Consider the following 25,679-nt stretch of genomic DNA (forward strand, 5'->3'; position numbering starts at 1 on the left):
CTAGACAGTGAGAACCAGCCTTCAAATCATTCAACCAACTTCTTTCAAATAAAATACCTACTCTCCGCTTATCACTGGCAGACATGTGGTTCATCTGTGCAGAAAAGGGAGTACATGGTCTAATAATGATGCTTGCATTTGTGTAGGGCTCTGCCACAGTTCCCTACGTGTAGACCCATTGCCAGTCTCACACACCGTATACCTAAAGGCGATCACCTGGTCCCACCTCTGCCTTCAGAGTGAGACAGCTTTGCTCTCCTCATTTTACAGGTAAGGCGCCTGGCATCAGCCCGCGGGATGCAATGTCCCCAGAACCCTACAGATGTTTAATTCGACATCCTGGCTCCTGCCTAGTGCCCTTCCCTGAACAGCTGGAGGGAAATGGGGCACAGCCTCACAGTCTGATAGATTAATAGGACACATCAAGAACTTGTAAACCAAAGTGCAGAAAAGGTGTGCTAACACACAAAATAGTTCAGTAATTCCAATAAATGTCAGTGGATTAAATTTGCCCATTAAAATACACAGACTCCGACTAAAAAAATCGAAGGGTGTGTGGTCCCTTCCCATAGTCTGTCCTGGAAATTAGATCTACTCATTCAGAAACTAGCAGTGGTTTAAATTAAAGAGAGAAATCGCTCTGATATGTAAAGATACTCACGCAAACATATATGCATATGCAAAGGTGTTTGCACGCATGTATGCGTCACACATGACACTGCAGTCACATAAACAAGGATTCAGTACACAACCTCTAAGACTCCAAGGGCTGGTTGACAAAGCAAGAAAAAGAAACGAAGCAAAGAGTGCATTCGATTCAAGGTGGAAGTCACAGTCCTATAAATATTTCAAGTTAGAAACAAATACCGTTATAAGGGCTCTCTCTATTTCCCCTGTCTGCACAGAACCTGCACTTCCAAGCACCTGGCACCAAGAACCAGCAAACACACATCAGCTCATCGGAGAGCGAGCGGCCACCCTCCGTGGAGGGGAATGTGGCACAACACCCTGCTTGGAACTGCTCGGAGGCAGTAAAAATCAATGTTTCCTTTTGTGACCTATCAAAACATCTCTCTTCTTACCAATGAAGGGATGTACAATTTTTAGGCTCTTTTATTATCAGAACACGCCAAGTCCTGGCAATACAGAAATCCCATTAAAAGCCAGGCAGCAGATTTATCTCAGGAAATCTGATCGGCAGGTACCGCAACAGCGAGAAATAGAAAGCAAAGGAACGAGAACTAGCACTCGGAGCCTTCACTATTATAATCATGGTGCAACCACGGTTACACAGCCAAGCGCCGGCTCTGAAATTCCTAGTTTACAGTCTCTTCCCTTAATAAAAAAAAAAAATGTTCTGGGGGTGGGGGGAGCCATAATTCCAGCTTTATCTAGTACACCAACTCTCCAGATAGTAAGCTACGTTCAGCACCACGTTTGTGCTACTTGACTTAACACACAATTTAATAGACATATTTAAATTATCCCCCGTTATGATTTTGTTGCCATATTTACTTGGCAGCATTTTCCATAATAGCTCATCTCATCCACAACTGGAACCACAAACATTACAATGCATTTGATCTCTTCAAATCTGGTCCATCCTGTTGACTCAGGAGTAGATAAATCAGAATGTCAACTCCTCGGTTTTTATAAGGTAAAAACCCATAAAGTCATCCAAGAGTATAAATCTGTTTTAAGGAACTGTCACCTCCCCTGCCGCTGTCTACTAATGGGGAGGCAAGGTGGTTATGTGGAAAGGGGCAGGAGAGGGCAGGTGGGCAAAGGTGGGGACCTCATCATCTGGGGTCCCATGGGGTCACACAGCTGGCCAGCCTGACCCTCAGGAAGCCAGAGAGGGAAGAAGTTTGGGGGAGGGGGCTTCTCTGATGGGGCCCATCCCCCATGGCCCTTGTGCTGTGTCACCACCGTTGGGACCTGGAGAACGGGAAGGCTTCCACGCCTGGAGGGCTTTGCTCTTGGCAAGGCTCTCTCCTGCCTTGTACAGCCTCTGAGCCTCGTGATTGGCAAAAAGAGCAAATGGGGTTATTTTTCCATTTGCAGGTGAGAAAACGGAGGCTCGCAGGGGTGGCCCAAAGCCAGAGGAGGAATTGAACCAACCAGTCTGTGGTAAGGAGCACGCCCCTCCCCCAGGCCCGGGGCCTACAGGAGCCCCAAGCTCTGCACGGCCCCTGAGGTGGGAGCTCTAAGGTCAGACAGTTCTGAGGGCGCCAGTCCCCCTAGGGCGCTCTCTGGAGTCACCTGGTTTCCAGGCCCACCCCGAACAGCTGCTCATTAAGGGCCTGGAGACCGAATGGGCTTTCCCTACTCCCTTGACCCAGCTGTGGCTAGTCAGGGGCGGTCGTGCCAGTCCCACATCGTGCCTGGAGGCCCCCGCGGGTCCCTACCGGAGTGAGCAAGCAGGAGGCAGAGCCCAGAGGCCACCTGATTGGGTCCCCATCCCCATGCTGCCTCTTGTTTCCCACATGGTGACCTCCTACGCCTGCACTACAGTTGACCCACCCACCACCCCAGGTCCCACAAAGCAGTCAGCTGGCGGGGAGCTCATTTCTTTCCATCAAGGCTTCCGGGGTTGGGAAGGACTTCCAGAAAATGGGCTGCTGGCACCTTTCCCCCAGACCCCAGCCACGTTCTCCTGGGCATGGCCTGGAGCAGCTAGAAGCTCACTCAGGGTAGACCCAAACCAAACATTTGTGAATAGTGCCACCGGCCCCGGGGCCACGTGCCCGGCCAGGGAACAGAACTGACCTCAGAAGTGGGCCTCACACTCCAGCCTGGACACCTCACAATCTAGTGGTTTTCCGATGTGCACACCTCCCTCCTTCTGCCTGAGGGGGTCCACCAAGAGCAACTAGCACTTACTGAGCACTTGCTGTATGTCAGGTGCCTTCTGAGCACAGCCAGCCAGGCAGCCCGTTGAGTTGGGCCCTGTCATAGCCTCCCTTTACAAGCGAGGAAACGTGGGCTCTCCCAGGTGACAAAGCTTAAGCAACCCCACAAGTGACAGGCTGCAAACACAGCTGCGTCTGGCCCAACCACTCTGCTGCACAGTCTTCCCACCACAGAGACTCAGTGAAAACCTGAGCCAAGTGACAAGGAACTTGAAACATTCTTCAAAGTCCTATGTAGGGTCCTCGCCGTGACTCCTGGGGTCCAGCAAGGGCTCTGCTGACCTCTCTGATGTCACTTATCTCCACAGCCACACAGACTTTCTTTCAGTCCGTTGAATTACATTTCTTCCACCAAGGGCTTCACCCCATTCCCCCACCTGGAAGATTTCCCATAACTCTTCACCCACTTAGCAGGGTTCCCCACAGGCCCGAGAGTCAGTGCCACATACGTCCCCATCATTCCCTCCCCATAGCTCTCTGCCCTTTGCAGTCAGTGCACTTGGCACACAGTGCCCTCACACTTTTGTGGGTGAATCTGTTTGTACTCTGCCTCCCTGTGGCAGACTGTGTTTCCCCAAGACGACCATACCAACACCACCCATCCCACCTGCTCCTGTGTAGTGAGCGCTTACACTCGCTCTCCCATCGAGAGCAGATCTGATTCTGCTCCACAATGCCCCCCGGGGCTGGCAGGCCTTAGAGACTCCCTTGGCCACTAAAATGCAACAGAAATAATATTCTAGGGTATCTGAGGTTAGGTCAGAGAAAAGCTTGCAGCTACCCCTCGGTCTCTGGGTCTCTTGGACACTACCATGTATGAGAAGCCCAAGTCACATGCAGAGAGTGGAGGTGCTCCAGTTGGCAGCCCAGCTGACCTCCTGGCTGCCGGTACCCACTGCCAGCCATGGGAGGGCACCATCTTGGGCATCCAACCCACACGAGCCTTCTGGTGACAGCAGCCACCGGCTGAGACCAGTCAGGCACAGAACTGGGTGAACTCATAACTGTGGCAGCTATGGGGTGGTTTGTCACACGGCAATGCACAGGGGGAACACACCCCAGCAGGCCGTGCGCTCCATGAGGGCAGGGACTGTGTTTGCTTATGCTCTGCACCGTCTCCCCCATCCCTCCTGCAGAATGACATACAGAGGGGGCTCAATAAACACGAATGAATAAGTGAACTGGTTTCAAAGAAACAAGTGTCTGAATATCAATACAGGGGGAGAGGAAGAGGTTACACTACTCTTTGCTGACGGTAAGTATTGGGTTGAACCATATGAAGTTGCCATCTTTTCAGGTCGACAAAGTCAAATATTGGGAATCTCAAATGGTTCAACCTATCATGTGATGGGGCCACCCTGTCCCACCAGATTCTCTCTCAGAGCAGGAGGAAGAGGGTACACCTACACTGCCGAACCCCACTACACCACACCCATACATCCCAGAGTCCCTGAACCCAAGAGATGAGCTTGAGGAACTTCCTATGAGCAAAGAGAGGCAATAGCAAAACCCTCCAACTTCACTGGTTTTCATTAAAAAGTAGTGAATTTCCCCAGCCCAGGACTAACTAGCCCCACTGAGCCACTCACTGCCCTTGAGAAAGGGAGAGGCCTCAGGGGCCAAGCTGCCAGGTCTGGGAACAAGACATTTCCTACCTTCTCAGCGAGGCTTCTCGAGCCCATGACTCAGGGTCATCTGGGCCTCACCCCTCCCAGGGGCCAGCTGGCAGAAGCTCAGCCCAAGGACACCAGTGAGGGTCTCTTCTCTGTGACCAAGTCCCCACCAGCATGCAAGTCAGAAAGAACCCCACCAAGAAGGCTGCCCCTTCTCCTTCCTGGAAGGGACCATGGGGATCAGCTAGATGGCAGGGAGCCCTGGGTGCCCTGAGAACTAACCAGGGACAAGCAGGGGTCCCACCTCTGGGGCTTCAGGGCTGAGTAGCTGCCCAGCAGAGGCAGGAGACCCCCTACGCCCAGGACAGAGAAAACGGGGGCAGAGTTTGAGAAGCGTGAGATACCCCAGTACCGATAATCACCCATTCTTTCCCTCACTCACCCCACAGATATTCACTGAATGTCTACTTTGTGCCAGGCATAACGCACACATATTTGCTACTACATACAGGAGACTCCCGGTCCCATTCATCTTGGTGGCCTCAAAGCCCACACAAAGCCTGGTTCAAAACAGATACTTAATAAATAAGGGGTGGGTGAAGGAATGAAGAGATGAATGGGTAAACGCCAAGGAGGAAGTAAGGCAGAAAGGCCAGCATCGTGGGCCCATGTCGGCCATGGACTTGGGCTCAAGTCTTAGTTCTAGGACCCCTTCACCCAGCCCCATGAGTGACCTTGCGCAAGTCACTTCTCCTGCTTGAGTCTGATTCTTTACATGTCAACAAGGACCTGAGCACGAGGGCAATCAGGTCTCCCGCCACAAGGTGGGGGCGAGGCTGCCCGAACGAGAAGAATCGGGCACACAGCTAAGCACAGATGCGTGCAAGTCCAGGAGCCCTGTGGGTTTCGAGGAGCCAAGCAGAGGCTGGAGCAGAGGCAGGTGGGAAAGCGGAAGGTGTGGGCAAAGGTGAGACAGGGTGCAGGGCAGGGGGGGACTGGTGAAGAGGAGGAAATGCCAGGGACGGGGCCAGGTGGAGAGTGAAGAGGCAAGAAAGTCAGAGCCGGAGGCCAGCAAGGCCTGGGAGGGCCCCCCCTTCTCCTTTCTTCTCCCAGTCAGACCTGGACAGGAGACTGTACCATCTACCTCCATAGAAATAAGAATCAGCACACAATGACCTCGAGGCGTGTCTAGGGCTTGACCTCGGCACACAACTGTACAGGGCGCATTGGGGGTGCCTGTGTGAGAGTCCAGAGGGCTGATGGAAGCAAGTGGTTGCAACACAGATGGTTACTAAGCAAAGACACGCAGCAGACAGCTAGAGTCACGATCCAGGGACTGTCCAGATAACCGAGAAAGAACAGGAGGGAATCACACACTGTGGCCAGCTGCCTGGGTTCAAACCTATATGCCACCACTAAACAGCTGGGGGATCATGCACAAGTCATCTACCCTTCCTGAGAAAAATGTGCTGAAGTGAAATTATTGTAATGAGGGAATACAGACAAAACCTGGTCCCTGGCCCACAATCAAACTTGAGAAAACCGCAGCTCTGATTACTCCCTGACTGCCACTGCTGCCATTCAAACCGTGTGGGCAGCGCCCCGGCTCAGGTGAGGGTGGAAGACATCGGCCTACAAGGAGGATTCCCTTGAAAGGCACAGAAACGTCCACAGCGACAAAAACATCCACTGGACCAGGCAAGGAAAGTCCTGAATTCAAGTCCAGGGTCTCCCCACTTTCCATGCTGTGCAACGTTGAGTAAGTTACAAGCCCCCCTCCTCCAAGTCACAGTGTGACCTCTGCCAAGGGTCTGCCCCAGGCAGCCCTTGGGGAGACAATATAGACATGTTTACTCTGCAATTTACAAGCCCACTTTTCTTGCACTGCCCCCCAGTACGTAGGTGGGAGGCCTCCCAACAGAACACACAACCTAGAAAGGTGTGTACCGTTTTCAAAGTGTTTACACTGGAGAAATATTTTTTGAATAGAAAACGCATACCTTATCCTCACAGATCATGCGTTTCCTACAAACTCTTTCATTAGCAGCGTTCCCGAGAGCCAGAGGGAGGAGGGGAGGAAGGGCTGTGGGACCTGGGCACCAGGTCAAGCCCCAGGCTTAACCTCAGCCCGGCTGGCGGGAAGGACATGGCTCTGTGAACACTTTCTCTCGCACTCCAGGGCTGGGGGATGCAGGATGGGAAGGGCTGGGCAAGGAGCGTGCCAGCCCTGATTAGACATTCTGCTTGTGTGTCCATGGCTGGCCCCAAATTCCGTGAGGCAGCCACTATTTATCTTCAGGTTTAGAATATTTGCAGTGTGGGCAGCGAGGTAACATTTAACACTCAGCCTAAAGGGTCCCTTTGGCGGCAGAGCTGTAGGCAAATATTTTAACATATAATTTGCTGTCCGACTTCTACTTCTTAAGTAAGGTAGCAACTTCCGCTGGCTGTCTGAGGGGTGGGGTGTGCCTGTTGCTCTCCTATCGGTGCTGATTTTCTGTGCATAGAATTTCAAAGCCATGGTCAGTCTGAGGCTGATTGTGACCCGGACGCATGTCACAAACATCGCACAAGCTTTGCTGGGACGTTCCGCCCTGGCTGACAATACAGGACTGGGGACAGGGGCCTCCGTCTCCACAGGCATGTGGTTGACCACAGAAATGCCTACAATCTTCCAGAGAATGCCTCTTCAATGGTCAGGAATTCTAGAACCTGAAGCCAAAATGATTAGCCGCGTGAGGGCAATCCCTTCCCTCAGACCAGATCTTCCAATTCATCTGCAACTTCACCCAGTGACCCAGTAAAGGAGCTGTTACCATCAGACCTGCTTTCCAGAGGGCAAACTGAGGGTCAGAGGGGGGGACGGCCCATTCTGACAGAAGGGGCGGATGCCCCCCATCATTGTGCAAATGAGTGGAATGGGCGGGGCAGGGGAGGGGGCACATACGCCCACCCAAGGGGGTGGCCCCTGCTAAACCTTCTATGTAGTTGCCATACAAAGCAGGGAGGCCCAGTGCAGACACATTAGTTGTTGTTCTTTTTTTTTAAAGGAAATCCCTATTTTTATGAGAAATCTCTGGATCTTTAAAGGTTGACTTCAAGTTTTAAGGTAACAGTATGGAGAAAACAATTGGCCTCGAAGGACTGGATGCAGCCTGAGGGGAGGGTCTCTGCCACAGGGCACGTCCAGCGACAGCGGTCAGGCCACCTTAAGCCCAGACAGGGAGGCTAGCTGGGCACTGATGAAAGTGTCCCTTCCTTGGAGATTTAGGACCCAAGTTCAAGTCTACTCCTGTGTGATCTCTTTACTTACACTTCTGAGCCTCAGTTTCCTCACCTGGGAAATGGGGATGATGTCACCTCCTCGGGTTGTGGGACCTCCCAATGGGGGCCGCCTTCCAGGGGATCTCGCCCCAGGTCTCTGCCACCCAGGCCCTGGTCGGCAGTAAGCTCCCCCAAAGCTCCAGCCCTATCAGACACAGACTCAACATCTAGTCAGTCAACAAACATTTCCTGGGCACCTACTATGTGCCAGTCACTGTTCTGGATGCTGGAGATGCATCAAAAAGCGAAGCACAGCTCCTTAACCAGCTGAGGCTGATGTCCTGTCACCAGCACGTTGCCCTCTGTGGGTGACGCACGCGGCCCCCTTCCCAGGGACCTGCAAGTGCTAAGCCCAACCCAAAAAGGCAGAGATGGCCGCTTCCTCCAACCCAGTTCCCAACGATGACGGGCTTGGAAGGAGCGGAAAGGAAAGGTGGTGGGTGGATGGAAGGGAGAAAGGAGGGGCAGAGCAGGAAGCGGGAGAAAACGCAATCACAAACACCCCCGCCAAAAAGGAAAAAATGCTATTTTTCCAGCAAGTCCACAGTGTCGCCCCTCTGAGCCCCCCAATCTTAGTAAAGCTGACCTCACCGCATGCAGTAATGAAGAACAGCCGGACACAGCCCCCCTGGAACCATGAAAATTGTGCTCTGTTGCCTCCTCGTGACCTCCTGAGGCCGTGACCACTCTGCCCTCTCCTTGCTGTCATGTTTTGTCTCCGATGGCAGCAGGGAAGGCGGAGATGGAGGCGCAGACTGAAGGAAGGCGGGGGTGCGGGGGGTGGCGGACAGTGTGGGGAGCTCGATAGATCCGGCCAATTTGTGGCCAGCGCCCGTGGCCTGGCACGCCTAATTGCTCAAGGCGAGGGTGCTGGGGCGCAAATCATCCCCTGGTAGCTATGGCAGAAAGAGGAGCCCCATGGGGGACGAGAAGGGGACAGGGGAGGGGTATGCACCCCAAAGACAGGACCAGTGGCCAGGCTGAGCGAGAGCGGCTCGGGGTCAAAGGCAGACGGAGCCCAGGGCCCACGGCCACGCCACAGTCACCCTCTCTGGGCCGTGGTCACTCCATCTGTAAATTAAGATGGGGACCACGTAGCAGCCATTTTTGAACCAGTGCCTCTTAGCAACTCGTCGCTGTGCCAGGGGCAGGCCCAAGAGCAGAGCACTGCCCTCAGCCCTGCACTGAGGAAGGCTGCTCTGTCTGCTGAAGACCAGGACGTGGGCAGAGGCCCCCAGCCAGTCCTCCTCACCGCCACGTCACAGCTCAGGGAACCTTCACCCCCAAAGGGTCAGGGACTCACGGGGTGCCCTCCTTCCCTCTTTCCTGGTCCTTTCTTGTCGGGACATCTGAGGATCACTTGTGCCAACGAGCAGGCTCCGAGCAAGCGGGGTGAACATCACTTCTGCTCACCTTGCCCTCTCGGCCCTCACCCAGCACCAGCAGAGGGCCTGGTATACAGCAGGTGCTCAATAACCACGCGTTGAATGAATGAGTGCGGGAAGCCATGTGGAAGGGCCTTCCTACTCTGACTTTTAAAGATCCATCCATGGGTCTGTGTGTCTCTGGGGAGGACGAGACTGTGGGGACAAAGCCAAGAACAGGCCCCAGGGCCTGCTCGCTGCCCCAGGACTAGGGAGCAGAAAAGAGTCCCTGGCCCAGGCTCCTGGGCGCTGCTGTGACCCAGAGGCCAGCTGCCCCCAGTGACCCTCCAACCTAAGGTCTCCCATCCAGCCCCGGGAGGGCCTGGGCGGCCAGGAGCCCCACTCCCTCCAGCCACAGCGAGGGGGCTGTGGAAAGCCTGTAAAACTTATTATAACAAGTCGCTGCCAGGAGGCGGGCTGAGTCCCGGGGATCAGAAAGGAGCAGCTGGAGAAAAGGGAGCCTGTGTGATGGGGTGGTTTGCAACACGCTGCTGCTTCTGAGAGAGAGAGGCCAAATGGTGGTGCAGTCAGCTTGCAAGAAGCCACCTCCCGCTGACCCCCACCCAGGCCCCCACCCAGGGAATGGGTGGCCCCAGCCCCCTCCGGGACCCAGTGAGCTGTGTGCTCTTCTCCCCCACGGCTTAACCTCATCCACGTGCTCAGGCTGCTGGTTTTCTGCTGATTTCCCTCCAGCCCCCAAGAGGCTGTCCAGTACCCCAAGTGGGCTGTAAGGCATTCCGGAAGTCTCGAGAAACCACAACGTCAAGGGCCCAGACACATGTTTGAGGGGCCTCAGCAGGAACTCGCCATCCCTTGGGTCGGATGGATTTAAGTGGGGAGGGCACTGGGCCCACACCTGCCAATGAGACCAAGTCCTTCTCGGTGCCCAGGACTCATGGAGGCACATTCCTACACAAAGAGGATTTAACCACAAGTCAAAGGTCAAGTGGGCAGCGCAAAGGAAACTTCCAGACCCCACTCCCCCAGGGGCCTGGCTGCTTCCTCTGCAGTGGCCAATATCAGAGTGCTCTATATGCACCCGCACACCCACCCCCCCAACCCACCCCCCAACACCCTCGCCCAGTCACTTAACTAGGATTTCAAACTGCTCACGATGGTCTTCAGTCAACATGAAGCAGAAACCTTTTATTAAATGCTGCTAATTTTTTATTGATCACACTGTGAATCATTTCATTTTCCATTACCGCAAATGTCTCCTATCGGGGCTCCACGATTACAGCTTCTTTATTCAGTCTCAAGCAACTTGTCACTTTTAATCTGTTTTCAGTTTCAGTGTTACTCAAAAATTAGAAAGCAGGCTGTCTGTGTCATTACTGCTTTAGTTTAAAAAAAAAAAAAAGTTCCCATACAGGAAAGGTTATTATACTTGGAATAAATATACATGAATCAAATGAAATCCCTCCCTGACTCTAACCAATTTTAGCATTAGCTTTTATAATTTTTTTAGGTTTATTTTCATGGAAAGACTGTTCGTAATTATTGCTCGTGCTCTCCCAAAACACTTATGTTACTAAAGTGTGAAATGTCTTCTAACACAAAGACACATCTCTGGGAAGTAATTACAGAAATGCATTCAAGGGCAATAATTCTATATTAGCTGTCAGCAGCAGACATCCTCTGAAAGGCACTTGTTATGAAGGAATTACTTGTGTCACCACCGAAGGCATGGCAGGCAGGCCCAAACTGCAAGCCTGCGTCCGACCAGACACATGCGCTCCCTCATCAAGGGTCAAATTAAGTTTAAATCATTACCTTGAAACCCAGCAAACGCGTACCTGACTGTGTATTGTGGAGCCGTTTTTTGAGGAGTACTCAAGCACAACCGTCTTCCCATTCCCAGCAAGGTGCAATTACCCTGAGTCTCTAAAGGCTTCTGCCAGGAGCTTGTCACAATAGGGAGAGAGGAGGTGGCAGGGTGTCTATTAAATGCTACCTCATGTCACCAAACAGAATTTTCAAGAATTATAAATTGCCGAGACGCTTCGCAGCTGACCCCCTCGCGTTAAGAAGAGCCTAGAATATTATCAGGAAAGAGCAAGAATCTGCATCAGAGGTGGAACAGGACTGTCTGTGGGGAGCACCCGGAGACATAACTGAGGGGACAGGGACCCAGTGGACCATCTACTCACCCCGTAGAAGGTACAACTGGGGTGTGGGCGGCCATGCCCGCTCCATTTGGGGCGGAGAAATAGCCTAAGATAAGGACAGGTGGGTGCGGCCTTGCAGGCACAAAGGAGAAGCTCCACGGTCACCTGGACTTTGTCCCTAAGTGTTGGCAGCACCCTGGGTCAGTCTGCGTGCCTCCAGTCTCTGAGCCTCGGTTTCCCCACTGGTAACAACATCCTGCTTCGAAGTTGTGGTGAGGGTATTAGAGGAGTAACCAGAAGCAGAAAAGGACGTAGCCCCGTCCTCTGCCGGGCCTGGTCCTCCCACCTAGGAAACGGCAGGACTGATTCCAGAAGCCGTTCGAGGACCCGCCTGGCCTCTGAGAGCAGGGAGAAAGCATGGGGCAAAGAACAGAGGATTCAGCAGGTCCCAGCCACCTCAGGGGAGCTAGGGAGACCCTGCAAGCCTGAGTTTCCCCATCTCCAAAACGGACATGCTGAGGATCGCTGGCCTGGTGTCCTGGTAAATCCCAGAGTGAAACACCAAGCGGGGCTTCTTTAAGCTGCTCACTCCTTGATGTTGCCAAAGAGACAGGTGCTTCCTAAGACAGCTCGGGGCAAAAGGCAAGAGAACTACTTCTCCTAGCAGCACAGGCCGCGCTACCCGGGGCAGTACTGGGGGCAGCCATCCCACCCCGGCCACGACCTTCCCAGGAGCCAGCCCTCCCCACTCCACCGTGGAGGCTCACGTGGGGCTGGACCCACCTCCAAGCTCCAGGACCTCAGGCCTGGCCAGTCAGGGATGGACATGGGACCCAAGACAGGCTACTGAGACACAATCCCCAGACTCTTTCTGGAACCAGTGGGAAAGAAGTCTCTTAAAGTGATAGCAGGCGAGCAGAGCAGACAGAGAGATGGAGAGGGGGCAAGGGGTGTCTGAGCCAGGCCCTTGGGCCCAGGTGTTCCACGTGGAGTTTTATATGCTAGAAAACCCCAGTACCTGAGAGTTCCCTGTGAGAACACCCATCCCAGAATTATCTATCGTAGCCAAAAATATTAAGACAGCATTGATATTTCCATGAGCCGGAGATGGAGAGAGAAACTGTGATACCTTTAGAGTAGTCAGCATCCAACAATTAAAACGAATAGGACAGAGCTACACATGTGAACAAAGATTACACGTCAACTATTTGCTGAACATAGGTGCATAAGAACTATTAATATTTCCAACATCGAGAGAGGAAAAAATTTCCAACATTTATCTTTAACTTGCTCAAGATAAACTATGGTAATATAGCATGTATAATATGATATTTACAGAAAGTTTACAACATGTGCAATAACAGTACGTATATAGCATTCGTATGTATTTCCGAAAGAAAGATACACAGGGAAATGACCGATGTCAAGCCCCGGGTGGGGGTGGGGTGGGGTGGGGTGGGGTGGGGGTGGGGGAGGGCAACTGGGAGCCCCGCTGGCTGATCGGTGTTCTGTCCCTTAAACTGAAGGGTGCGTCCCGGTGGTCATTATTGTATATATCTAAAATGTTTCATAATAAGAAAAATTGCTGAGCCACTAAACTGCTTGAATGATAAAAACTTTTTAAAGGACAGATAGTGAATGAATTGGGGGATTATAGATGGAGAAGACTCCCCAAAAAGGAGTCAATCCCATCCACAGTTTTTTCAGATCCTAAGACCCAACGTGTTGTTCCTGGGACACATGGCAAGTTAGTGGCAGTGTCAGGGCTGGTCCCAATCCCATCTTGGCCCTGCGCTCCTTCTTCTCCACCCAATGTGACCGGGAGGAGGGAAGGGAGCTTCCGGGCCTGAGCAAATAAGTGCACCTAAGGGTTTGGTCCCACCAAGCAGGAACTGCGGTCTGTTTGGGTCACTGTGGAATCCCCTGCACCTAGACCACTGCCTGGCACACAGTAGGTGCAAAATGACTATTTGCTGAGAGAATGAATGGATGATGTGTGTCTCAATGAATAAATGAATGAAGGAATGAAGACTGAGATGAAATGAACATAGTAGGTGCATAATAACTATTTGCTGACTGGATGGATGGGTGGATGGGTGGGTGGCTGGATGGGTGGGTGGGTGGATGGGTGGATGGGTGGGTGGCTGGGTGGGTGGGTGGATGGATGGGTGGCTGGGTGGGTGGGTGGGTGGATGGATGGGTGGGTGGGTGGATGGATGGGTGGGTGGCTGGGTGGATGGATGGGTGGGTGGCTGGGTGGGTGGATGGATGGATGGGTGGGTGGCTGGGTGGGTGGCTGGGTGGGTGGCTGGGTGGGTGGATGGATGGATGAACGAATAAAGACTGAGATGAAGTGAAGTCGTGCACATCCTTTCCTTAAAGCAGACCCTGTGGCACAGGACCTCTTTGCTGGACAACACACCAAGTTAGTCATTTTTAAGCAAATGCAGATTTTCCACCTTCATGTCTTAAAGGAAAAAAAAGAATCAATGCTCTAATTCTGACTTCTCACCAATTTTCTGACCCTCCTGTGGGCTAAGCTTATGAGTCACAGCTGAGTCTGGAAAACCACCTTCAGAGAGACGAGAATGGAAAACAGTCGAACTGAAGGAGAAGCCAGGTACTGCCCCAAATGCATCTTCCCTGGCCCCCTTCCATGAGCACATGTCACATGGAAAAAATCACTCATGCTGTGTCCGTAGGACAGCGTCTGAGGGCCGGCCGACAAGAAGCAGCTGCTTACTAAGAAATCGCAGGTAGGTGCTGTTACAGCCTCAATTACAGATGGGGAAACTGAGACCCAGGAGGGGACGGTCACACAGCTGGAGCATGGCAGAGCAGGGACGCCAATCTCCCAGAGACTGCTGCTCCATCTGGGCATGGAGGGGCTTCCCAGGCTACCAGCTTCTGGGCCCCCTGGGGTTTACCCCCTAGTGCAGAAAGGGGCCAGTGGCGAAATCTCGGCCATGGCAACGACGGAGAAGACCACAGTACAGCTTTTGTACATGGTCAACGCCGAGTTTCCATAGGGTCTGGGTGCTGCCACCCCATTTCCACGGCATTAAATAAAGAAACAACGCAGGGGGATTGTCGTCTCCTTTGCAGGCCAGGGCACCACCCTAGTAGGATGACCAGAAGCACCACGGTCCACCAAAGACATGGATGGACCCCAGGGAGCGAGGTCCCATGGGAGACCCCGACTAAGCAGAGCACAGGGACCTGGGACCAGCCCAGAGATGCCCAAAGCGGGGCTTTGCCCAGACGGCCAACAGGAACCCACATGTTTGATGCCGGGCGCACACCAGGGCAGCCAGTGGTCCCACCTAGCTTTCTCCCCAGAACAGTTTCTGTATTTCTGAGTATCTTTCTTTCCCACAAAAATGAAGCTTTGCTGCTATTTCTGACGACAACCACGGCTGATGTGGAACATGCAAGCCGCGCAGACAAGTACAAAGAAAAGAGTAAAAATCACAGGAAATCTCACGCCCTGAGGTTCTCACTGTGGTCACTTTGAGGAACAAGATCGCGCAGGTACAGACACACGCAGCAATCATTTTACAAGAGTGGGATCCTGAACCACACGCCGGCGTGTAACCTTTTCACACTTTGTGCGGCTCGACTCAGTGCGGCGCGCATGTCTTCTAGGAATCGTTTGGAGAGTCTGCTTCATCTGGAGGGGAGCACACAGGCTCCCAACACCTCGTTAAATATAAACCAGTCCCAGGAAATGAACTGGGAGAGGAGGGCATTTTTCTATCTTAGAAAAGGTTGCCTGGCCCTGCAAATGGGTTCACCCCGACGGCCTTCACGTTAAAACATTCTGAAAGTGTATGCAAGTCCCTGGAGGTGCAGGGCAAAGGACCACCTGGCTGGAAGCCCTGTTAAAATGCACGTGATATGTTAGCCCCTCTCTGAATATGGAGCCCAGAAATCTGTATTTTAACAAGCCTCTGTATCTCCGTTCCTAAGTACAGTTCTAGTGTCTTTAAAATAGAATTGAAGTAATGATTTATGACAGTTTGGGGACCACCACACTGAACCAGAAAGCTAACAGTGAATTGAGAAAAAGAACGTGCTTTGCACATCAGGACACGGAGTCAGGTCTGCGGAGTGGCCCACGAGCCCGGTCTCTGGTGCCACTCACGCGTGTGCACACGCGTTCGCACACATCACTTCCTGCTCAGAGGAAGTGGAGTCCGAGCCTCTCCCGCACACACACTGTTCCCCGGGAAAGTTCAGGAAATTCCCACTCTGGGCATGCTCAGTCGGAGGCTTGCGCTCTTCTCTCCAGACAGCAAAGGAGGATTTTCCCCTCCTAGGCATGCAATTGGGATGCTTCCTGGGTTTGGTCACTAACAGCTAACCAGGCCTCCCCAGCCTCCAGGGGCCAGGCCAGCAGGGTTTCCAGGAAGCCCCTGCATTCTTCTGCGCTTGGGGGAGCACAGGTGGGGGAAGTGAGCTGGATGTTTCTGGGAACCCGGGTCCCCTGGGAGACACCTTCCCCTCTGCCAGTTGCCAGCTCTGAATCACAGAGCACAGCACCGGTGGCCACAGGAAAAGCTGGGCCCCCAGGGCCAGCCTCACACACACAAGAGCATTTAAAACACATCCATTTGCTCACAAACACTGACGAAGACCCACGATGCGTCGTGCCAGGGACTGTCCTAGGACACCGCAGGCAGGAAGGAGGCAGACACACCCTCTCGGTCAGGGAGGAAGACAGAGAGCAAATACAGAAAGCAACGAAGCCATTCCTGTGGGTGACGGTGCTCTGAAGGAATGAGGGGGTGAAGGACGAGGACGGGGCTTGAGTGGGTGTCAGGGAGGGCCGTGCTGAGGGGAGGGTGCGCTGAGCTGGAGAAGGAACCAGGGAGCGCAGCACAAAGGACCCGAGGTGATGGAGAGTCCGGCCGATCCGGGAGCACAGGAGGCAGTGTGTGCACAGCACAGAGGGACAGCATGCGACCTGAGGAAGGCCAGGAAGCGCCATCAAATCCTGACGCAGACACCGACTGGCCAGGAGCCCAGAATCTGAGCTAATATCTTGATTCAAAGCAAACATGAACAGGCCAGACAAGCGGATGAGGGTGAATGTGTACAAATAAAAGATTGTCCGAGAGCCTCTGTGCTATAAACTCCACCTGGTCAAATCTTACCGACACACATTTCAGACATCACAGCGCCATGGGAGGAGGACGCCCCCTGGATCTGGGCAAAGTGCCTCGGCACGGGCACAGGCTGCGCGGTCAGACCTGTGGGTTCGAATCCCACCGTTACCACAGCCCGACGAGTTTTCTGATTCATCAAAGCTGGAATTATATTTAAAACCATGCTGATATTCCAAGTGTCAGGAGTGTAACACATCACGCACGCATGGCCTCTGCTTACCGAAATAATGACCGACTGGCCACAGCAGAGCAACTGGGCTGGACGGTGCACTTGGGGCTGCCGGCCCCGGCGGCGGTGCAGTCACTCCCTTTGAACTCCTGAACCAGACTTAGCCGTGGCAGGAGAAAGGTGCCACTCATTGACAATGAAAGGGCCTCTGCAGCCCCCAGAGGGCAAGGGGGCAGCAGGTTCATCTCTAGACCCCTAGTCCTGTCCTGCCCACCGGCTCCCCTAGCCAGTGTCACGGTGCCCACATCCAAATCTAGCTCCTGGAGAAGAAAGCTGGGCTGAGGCGCCTAGAAACGTGTGGCAACGTCATCCACCTTGCCCAGGAATCCAAGAACTCTGCTCATGTGGCAGTGACTCAGGCCAGGAAGGCATTTGAAATAGGTGGCCTGATGTATCACGCTGCCTCCGCAGACCCCAGCTGATAACTGCACCCAGGGGGGTAAGACTGGGGCCCTCCCCACACTCTGCCCTGCCAGGCTCAGGCCATGGGGGCATTCTGCAGCCCTTCCTAACGGAGCTGCAATGCTCACTCCTTCCTGCACAGCCTGTCCCCAGCCCCAGCCCCCATACCAGCTGTCTGACAGATCCAGAGGCCTGGGGTTCCCCACCGGATCTGGTCCCACCTCTGACAATGGCGACATGCTGAGAACTCCAGCCCTGGCTATCTCGTCCTTTAAAAAGGGCAGCAGGAGGAGGGCGGGAAAACTGTCTCCAGGCCAGTGAAGGTGGAACACAGAGAGCAGGCTTGACCAGGGAGGTCACAGGCACAGGACCAGACCTGATGGGGCTGATGAGGAGGAGAGGAATCCCACAGCAATGCATCACGAGGCTGAGAGCGTGGCTTTGGCTTCAGATGAGCTGTGATCCCAGGGTCACTACTCAACCTCTCTGAACCTGTTTCTTCGTCTTAGAATGGGGGGAGAACAGGGCAGGAGGTGGCTGTGAGGGTGACATGAGGTCACACGGAGAGCCAGCAGGGGCCTCCCAGGTCCTCATCCACCCAGCCAGCCATGGCTGTGAGCCTCTGTGTGCCAGGCAGTGTCCCTGGGCTGGGGACACAGGAGTCAAGAGAACCAACCCAACCCACTAGGTAACAAGGAATCCGGTGTCAGAAAATCTCAGAACTGCAACAGGCTCACTGGGATAGTGGAAGCGATGACAGACAAAGAGGCAACGTTAGCTGGGGCTCAGGTGGCCAGAAAAGTCCTCCCTGGGAAGGGGGCACTTGAGTGAATGGCATGAGGACGCGAGGCACGGAAAGGTGAGGAAGGGTATTCCTGGTGGAGAGTACAGCTAGTGCCAAGGCCCTGAGCAAGCTCGGAGAGCTCAGCAATTGAAAGGTAAGCACGAGTGGGTGAGGGCCAGGTCAGGTGGAGTTTTACAAAGACGGGGCCAGACATTTGGGTTTAATAGCTCCCCCTTGTCCCCGCTGGGCAGTGACACTGTGCTCCCACCCCCGCATCCTGTCTACCGTTAGCTCCCAGTTTTCCTTTATTGTCTCTTGACTCTCGATCCAACGTAAGCTCCAGGAGGGCAGGGGTCTCCACGAGGGGTCGTTGATTATTGCCTAATGCTAGGCCTAGAGGTTCTCAATAGTGTTTGTTTGTTTGTTTGTTTGTTTGTTTGTTTGTTTGTTTAATAAAGTAAGTGCTCAATAAACATGATGATTGGGGCTGCCACTAGGGTCCAGGCTGCTCTGAGAGGAGATGAGCCTCCCATCCCTGGAGGCATTCAAGCAGAACCTAGAGAACACAGGTTGGGGACTCTTGGAACTGGGAAGGGCTCAGATGATTGGGATTTCCAGGTTCTCTCCCACTCTAAGAACTGCCAGATCTGCCCTCTGCCCGGTGCCTGGGGGCAGCCAGCTCCTGCCACCCCTGCTGGACGGCCAAGGACTTATACAGCAGGGACACACGTGCATGGAAGTCGGGCAGCTGCCTAGATCTCTGGATCATGACAGGTTTATTAGCACCACAAAATGCAAATGCTGCTGAATGAGAGACGTGATTATTATGGGTGACTGAGGACGAGAACTGGGGAGGGGTCTGGGGAGGGGGCCAGAAGAGGGGGGGCGGAAGAAAAGAAAGAACTTTTTTGCCAACATTGTGCATTGAGTGCCAGGCGGAATGGACTTAAATCCTCCCTCAAAGGCCCCCCTGGGTAGGGCACTTCCTGCAGACAATTGGAACTCGGCCTGTAGGGTCCAACTTCCTTTGTGTTAACTAATTTCTGACTTGAGGTTTTCAGCTATTTATTTCTGGAACAATACACTCACTGCAACAGTCATCCAGTGTGGCAATCTTCGTGGCAGTGTCCCCCCCTCACCCCCAATATTCCCCCTAGGTAGGAGGGGGAGAGAGGTATGAAAAGCCACCTGAAAGAGGTGGGTGGAAGTGGTCAAGACCTATCCTGCCCCCCCCCCCCAGTACAAGTCTCATTTTCAGCCTCTGGAGCCAAAATGCAAGAGTGGACCCCAGAGGGGTCTTGGAGACCCAAGATTTTGGGGCAGACAAGTGACAATGGCGGGGGAAAGGGTCCAGCCCCCAGAGAGAACTCTTCTTCCACTCAGTAATTAGCAGAGGCTCCCAGAACCCTTCCGTGAGCCCGCTTTTTCCCTTTCTGTAATCTTTCTCTAATTTGCAGTTCCGCTTCCTGCTTCCTCCAAGCCACCTTAATTGGAAAGTCTTCAGTTCGCACGGAAAGTTCCTCTCTGCTCTCTGAGGACACCTATCGAGGGTGGAACGGGGCTCTTCGTAATAATTTCTTACCAGACATGGCTAATAACGACCCTCTTTCGCTAATGAAAAAAACACACAAGCACACATTGTGGCTGCTGTAATTAAGCCTGTGACGAGTAGAGTTGGAGGGAAATTAGATTTATTTACATGCTGTTCTGTTGCTGATGAAGCACTAGCTATCGGGAAGACTTCTAATTAACCCTCGTTTAGAGGGTGTGCTCTTTTGTGCCTCCTTTCCTCTACGCACCCTTTGTAAATTGCAGTTGGTTAAAAAATAGTAATAATAATAATTAGCCATTCTTCGAGTTGCATTCTCTCCTGTAACTCCTATTAATCCTTGGGCTGCGTTGCCCGGATGCTGACGGCTATGAAACGCCTGAAAGATTTCATTTCTGAGCTGCAACCACAGTAACTCATCAGCCAACAAGTGTTGCAGGAGAGCCTGCCGCTGACCAGCTCTAGGCACTCCACAGATCAAAAGCGGAGCCAGAGACAGCCCTGCCTCGGAGGAGATTAGGACGCTCGGAAAGGAACTGGGTGAGTGGCCCATTGACACAGAAATGATGGCAGAGGGGCCAGGCTGGAAGCAGGCCACGGTCGGGTTGGAGGTGGAAGGAACAGGGAGCCGTTGAAGGGTTTGGGAAGGAGACAGAGAGGGAGGGAAGAAAGATCATGGCCGAGCCCGCTCACAGAGGCAACGGAAAGTCTCGACATGCAGGGTTTTCGGAACAGACTAGCTGTCCGTCCGTTGCTGACCGCCTTCGCCGTCTGTGTCAGCAGCTGTGTCTCAGAAAGATGGAGCCCCCGCATGCCACGGCCATAAGCACCCAAGTGTAGGGCTAGGTGTTCACATCCCAGAGGTCCTGGTTCCCGGGAGGCAGTGTGCACCAGCCCAGGCCATCCATAGCCCCTTGGGTCTAAGAATGCATGACACCCACCAACTAAATGACAGCTTTTTGAGGCAGAGAGGGCAGTCGTTTCATTAAACATATACATGGACACGGAAATACTTCCCGATCTCAGAAATGTGAGACTATGACAAATACACATCTGAGAATCAAGGCAACACAATACACTCGTCTTCAGGGGACAGCCTTGTGGGAAGCCAGATCCTGCGTGAGAGAGAGAGAATCAGCAGGCCTCCCTGGGTCCGGCGGATGGCCAGGCAGGGAGCCACTGGGCTGTCCCAGCCCACTCTGGGCGCCACCGTCTCTCAGGGTCGTCTTCCCCACCAGCTGCACGGGATGGGAACATAGGGACAACACCCATCTTGAGCTTGGATACCTGTGAGCACCTCTGGCAACAAGTTCCTAGTGGGGGGGGCGGGGCGGACGTAAACATGACCAGGCTTCAGAACCCCGACCATGGGGCTGCATGGGCACTTGAGTTCTCGTCTAAAGCACGGGGGACATTTCAAAAGCCTAAGTCCTGGTGAAAGACAGAAACACCACCTAAATGTGTCACAGCTCTGGGCTCCAGGCTTAAGAACCGTAGGTGAGAATTCTCATTCCGCGTCACCAATACACAATAAATGACTCGCCTCGTGCTTGGGTGGCCTGTTTCTTTTATCATTTACGTACCATGCTCTACTATGACAGTTTCTCCTTACACTGTGCAGCGTTACTGTGCAACGCTGCGCACACGAGACCCCTTGAGGAAAGGGACCGTATCCAGCATCTGTGAGCACACAGACTTCCCATCGATGCCTGTGGATAAATGAAACCACGAATTTCCCAACTCAAAAGGCCCATTTTTCTTGCCTTTCAGTGTTCTGTTGGGGATTCCAGGGGTTTCTGATGTCTATCACTCACTCAACTTAATAACTTGATCTATTAACATCTCCCATTTTCTCCTTCTACGTACCCTCACTTGGGAGTAAATGAACTTGTAGGGAAGAGAGCCCTTCGTAACGTGCTCACATGGTCACTGCCACCTTCCCTGCCACAGGCAAGGGGCTTCGTAAATGTCTGCAAGGTGAATGGCTCCTGTGAAGAGGATGGCTTTGTCATCACCCACTGGAAGCAAGATTCCAGGATGCGAGGAGCCCTACATGCTGACTGCACAGCCCAAGCCAAAGGTCAACACGGTTTAATTACCCAGTAATTTAAAATCACATGGCCCAACCCCATAGAACTCATCTGCCCGTAACTTCCAGAATTCAGCACATTTCCACAAGCCATTGGGACTCTTGGGAGCTCAAACTGAGTGACCACCTGCCTCCAAGTGCCCCCGTGGGTGGAGTGGTGAGGAGCCGGACTCCGCAGGAAACACTCCCTTGCCATCAATTCCCACGAAGAGAGACTAGTGTGCGAGGTAGGGACAGCCCCACAGCGAACTCAGGTTTACCTGCCACAGCAGGTACAAGGTTAATGTCCCAAAACGTTCCCAAGGGGAAATAGGTTACAGGTGACAAGTCGAAGAAAGAAGGGTGCTCCACTCCTCACTCAGAGCCGCGTCACTCCTCCCACTCCTCACAGAGCCGCCATCACTCGGCCCTTCCACCCTTCGGTCCGTTCCAGCCATCGTCACCCTGGTTCAGAACTCCGTCACCTCTTTTCCTGACAAGTGTAAAACCTCTCTGGCTCCTCCAGCCACCCGTCAAAACGTGAGTGGACGCCCGCTATGTGGTAGGCACTAGAATGTTCTTCTTGCCCCACCTTCACCTGCCAACAGTGGGAAAGGTTTATCCAGAAGCCTAAATAGCAGAAGGATCTACTTCAGGGATTTGTTTTAAAGGATTTTCTAAATAATCATCCTTTCAAACCATAGTACTCCCTCACCCTCCTTAAAGAATGACACTCCAAGACTAACGTGCAGTGTTGACAAGTGCACACTGGGGTGACAGAACTTTACAGAAACGCAAGGAAGTGATTACCATAAAAGTTAGGCCCATGGTTACTTCTGGAAAGAGGATGGGGGCTGTGACCAGGATGGAGAATGCAGATGGGGCTTTTGGGTGGCTGGCACGGTTCTATCTCCAGACCTAGGCGGTGTCCTACCTTGTAAGAATTGACTCGGTTTGACATTGTTTTGTGCAGTGTCTGTATTTGTGTTTCATTTTATAATAAAAGTTTCAAACACCAATAAAAGGGAAGCTTGCTGTACCATGGAGGTGACGCAACCCAAGGGCCAGCGAATGGCTGGAGCGTAACACCAAGGCAGCCCTCAGTACATGGCTTGTGAAAGCTCTGGGTCAGCAAGAAGCTTTGCTGGGTCGTGGCTGTTTTAAAGCGTGCAACGGCCCTGAGGCAAACGCACACACAGTTGTCACATAACGAACGTTCTCATTTTTAACCACTGTGCTCCGAACTCTGAAAGTGTTGGTTTGGAATCAGTTGGGTACCAGACATCCCAAGTAAAAAGTCCATTTTTCAAGGAGTCCTCCTTGAGGCGTCAGAGCTCCCCACAGGTGGCTGCCGTGTCTGCCCGGGCAGAGCCAGGAGCCCCACTGCACCCTGCCCCTGAGTCTTATTCCCTCTCACTGCACTGTGCGTAAAGACAGATTTCTGGTCGTGGCTCCCTCACCGAGATGCATGCTCCGTGAGGGCCAGCATCACTTCTGACTTACTTATACTGTAACCCCCAGTGCCTAAAGTTTGATGGATGGGTGAATGGATGGTGGATGGATGGATGGATGGATGGATGGATGGATGGATGGTGGACAGATGGATGGATGATGGATGGATGGATGGTGGATGGATGGGTAGATGGATGGATGGATGATGGATGGATGGATGATGGATGGATGGATGGATGAATGGATGGATGGTGGATGGATGGATGGACAGATGGATGACAGACAGATGGATGGATGACAGACGGATTGATGGATGATGGATGGATGGAAGACAGATGGATGGATGATGGATGGAGTGGATGGATGGATGGATGGATGGATGGATTGATTAATGAACTTTTCACAACAGCTTTCCTCTCTAGCCTATATTCCCAGGATCAGGAACCACACATCCCTTACTTACCACGGAACCATCGGTGCCTAAGCCAGTGCTCAGCACACAGTATATTTTTATGAAATAAATGAATGAGCCAAATGAAATAAGTCAGAATGAGAAAGACAAATACCATATGATCTCACTTATATGGGGAATCTAAAGAATAAAATAAACGAAAAAATGAAACAGAAACAGACTCATATATGCAGAAAACAAACTAATGGTTGCCAAAGGGGAGGGGGTGAAAGAGCTGGGTGAAAAAGGGCAAGGGATTAAGAAAAATACATGAGTAAATAAATTTACAGATCTAAGGAAGGAAGAAGGAAGGAAGGAAGGAAGGAAGGAAGGAAGGAAGGAAGGAAGGAAGGAAGGAAGGAAGAGGAAGGAAGGAAGGAAGGAAGGAAGGAAGGAAGGAAGGAAGGAAGGAAGGAAGGAAGGAGGGAAGGAAAGAAGGTCTAACTCTGCTAGATGTGGAGAACACAAAGACATGGTCCTTCTGTCAAAGACATCCCTCCTCATCCAGCCAGGACAGGCACAAACAACCCAGGTGATGACAGAGAAGGCGTAAGTAAGCAGGGGTTGATGGGAACACAGGAGGGGGCCACAAACTGTGGGGGGAAATCAGGGACAGCTCCAGGAAGACAGGACATGGATCCAATTCTTAAAGGAAAGGCCAGTCTCCCCACTGGGAGTCAGAAGAGCCCATGCAGGAGGTGGCTGAGGTCTCCACACCCCTGCTGACTTCTCCCCAGACCATCTTCCACATATACTGTTTCCACCAAGAGTCGTCTCCCCAAATTCCCCACGTTGTGCCATTACCACCACCTCCCCTCCAACACACACACACACACACACACACACACACACACACACATACACACACACAGAGCTCTTTCCCTCCCAAATACAGTGTGACCTAGGGCAAGTTACTTAACCTCTCTGGGGCCTTGGTTTCCTCAGCACGCACACAGAAACCCCTTGCACCCACCAGGCACACAGAGGCTGCTGAGAAAATGCTACGTCTCCTCCCTGCCTCTCACCCTCCTTTTCTCCCACTAAACAGCTAATTCCGAATCGTATTCATCTTGGCACACCCCCACCCAGAAGCACAGTACCAGTGTTCAAATAAGGGCTAACAAGAGAATGAATGAATGAATGAATGAATGAATGAGTTCCTATTTAAAGCCCATTCAGCAACAGGGCTGAGACCCAGAAGCAGAGCGCCCAGTGCCCAGACCCCTGGAGGCGCATTACGTGTACAATCACCAGCTGTGCCAAGAGAGACCTGGGAATCCAAACCCCTGCACAGGGTCCCAGCCCACCAGGAAGTGGCTCCGCTGAGGACGTAAGCCCAGGCGGCGCCTGCCCCTCCGCACAGCTCCCCATGCCCAGGCTGGGGGAGCTCATGGCCACCTGGACAGAACTGCCCCCACAGATGCCTGCGGGCAGCCCTTCACTGGCACACAGACCGTCCACGCTTCCCAGCCATTCTGTGAGGCCGTCCATGCGTCTAGACCAGACGACCCTGGTTCACAGGGGCCAAGCGAGTCATCCAAGACCAGGCTGGGAGGAGCAGAAAAGACGGTGTCCTAGAGCCCATTCTAGAACAATTTCCTTGGCATGAGGGCCTGAACCTGACTTCCCAGGTGCCGTGGCAGGAGTGACGAGCGCGCAGCCCCTCCCCACACCACTGCCACTCAGGACATCAAAAGGACACACAGGGTCCCCCAATGCCCTCTGCCCTCGGGGCTCCCCGTGTTGACCTCTGTGTCATATCTTCACCCTCAGTTCCAAAAGCAGGCTGGGCCAAGCCCAAGGGAGGGTTTGGAATATATGACTCTAATAATTTGGGGGAAATGAGCTAAGTAGAGAGCCCACAAACTCTGTATTTCCAAAATGAAAATGTTTTCTTTCCTGTGTGTTTTTTCCCCTCATGTCCCTTTCTATTGAGGTTTAACTGCATCTTGAGCCTACTGGGTGGTGAGTTTTGACAGGAGACATCCCCAGCACGGGCAGGCCCCGCACGCCCCTCCCGGCCACCGCCCGGCCTCTGCAGCCAGGCACAAATGGCCGGTGCTGAAAGGCACGCAGGTCCACACGGTGCGTCCTCTTTCATGTCTGGCTTCTTTTACCCACGTCACCGCCACAAGACTCAGTGGCTCCTTAAGTGGGACCTTGGGTTGCGCATCTCGACTGTTGTGTTCATGCTT

At 53.0% G+C, this 25,679-nt stretch overlaps 1 protein-coding gene across 3 annotated transcripts in view; it reads right to left on the reverse strand.

The window, feature by feature from the left end:
* ZNF423 (zinc finger protein 423) overlaps nucleotides 1–25,679 on the reverse strand; it is a 300,257-nt gene that overhangs the window by 197,698 nt on the left and 76,880 nt on the right. The gene's annotated exons all lie outside the window — the stretch shown is intronic.

Source organism: Rhinolophus hipposideros, assembly GCF_964194185.1.
Source record: "Rhinolophus hipposideros genome assembly, chromosome: 21".
Classification (NCBI taxonomy): Eukaryota; Metazoa; Chordata; class Mammalia; order Chiroptera; family Rhinolophidae; genus Rhinolophus; species Rhinolophus hipposideros.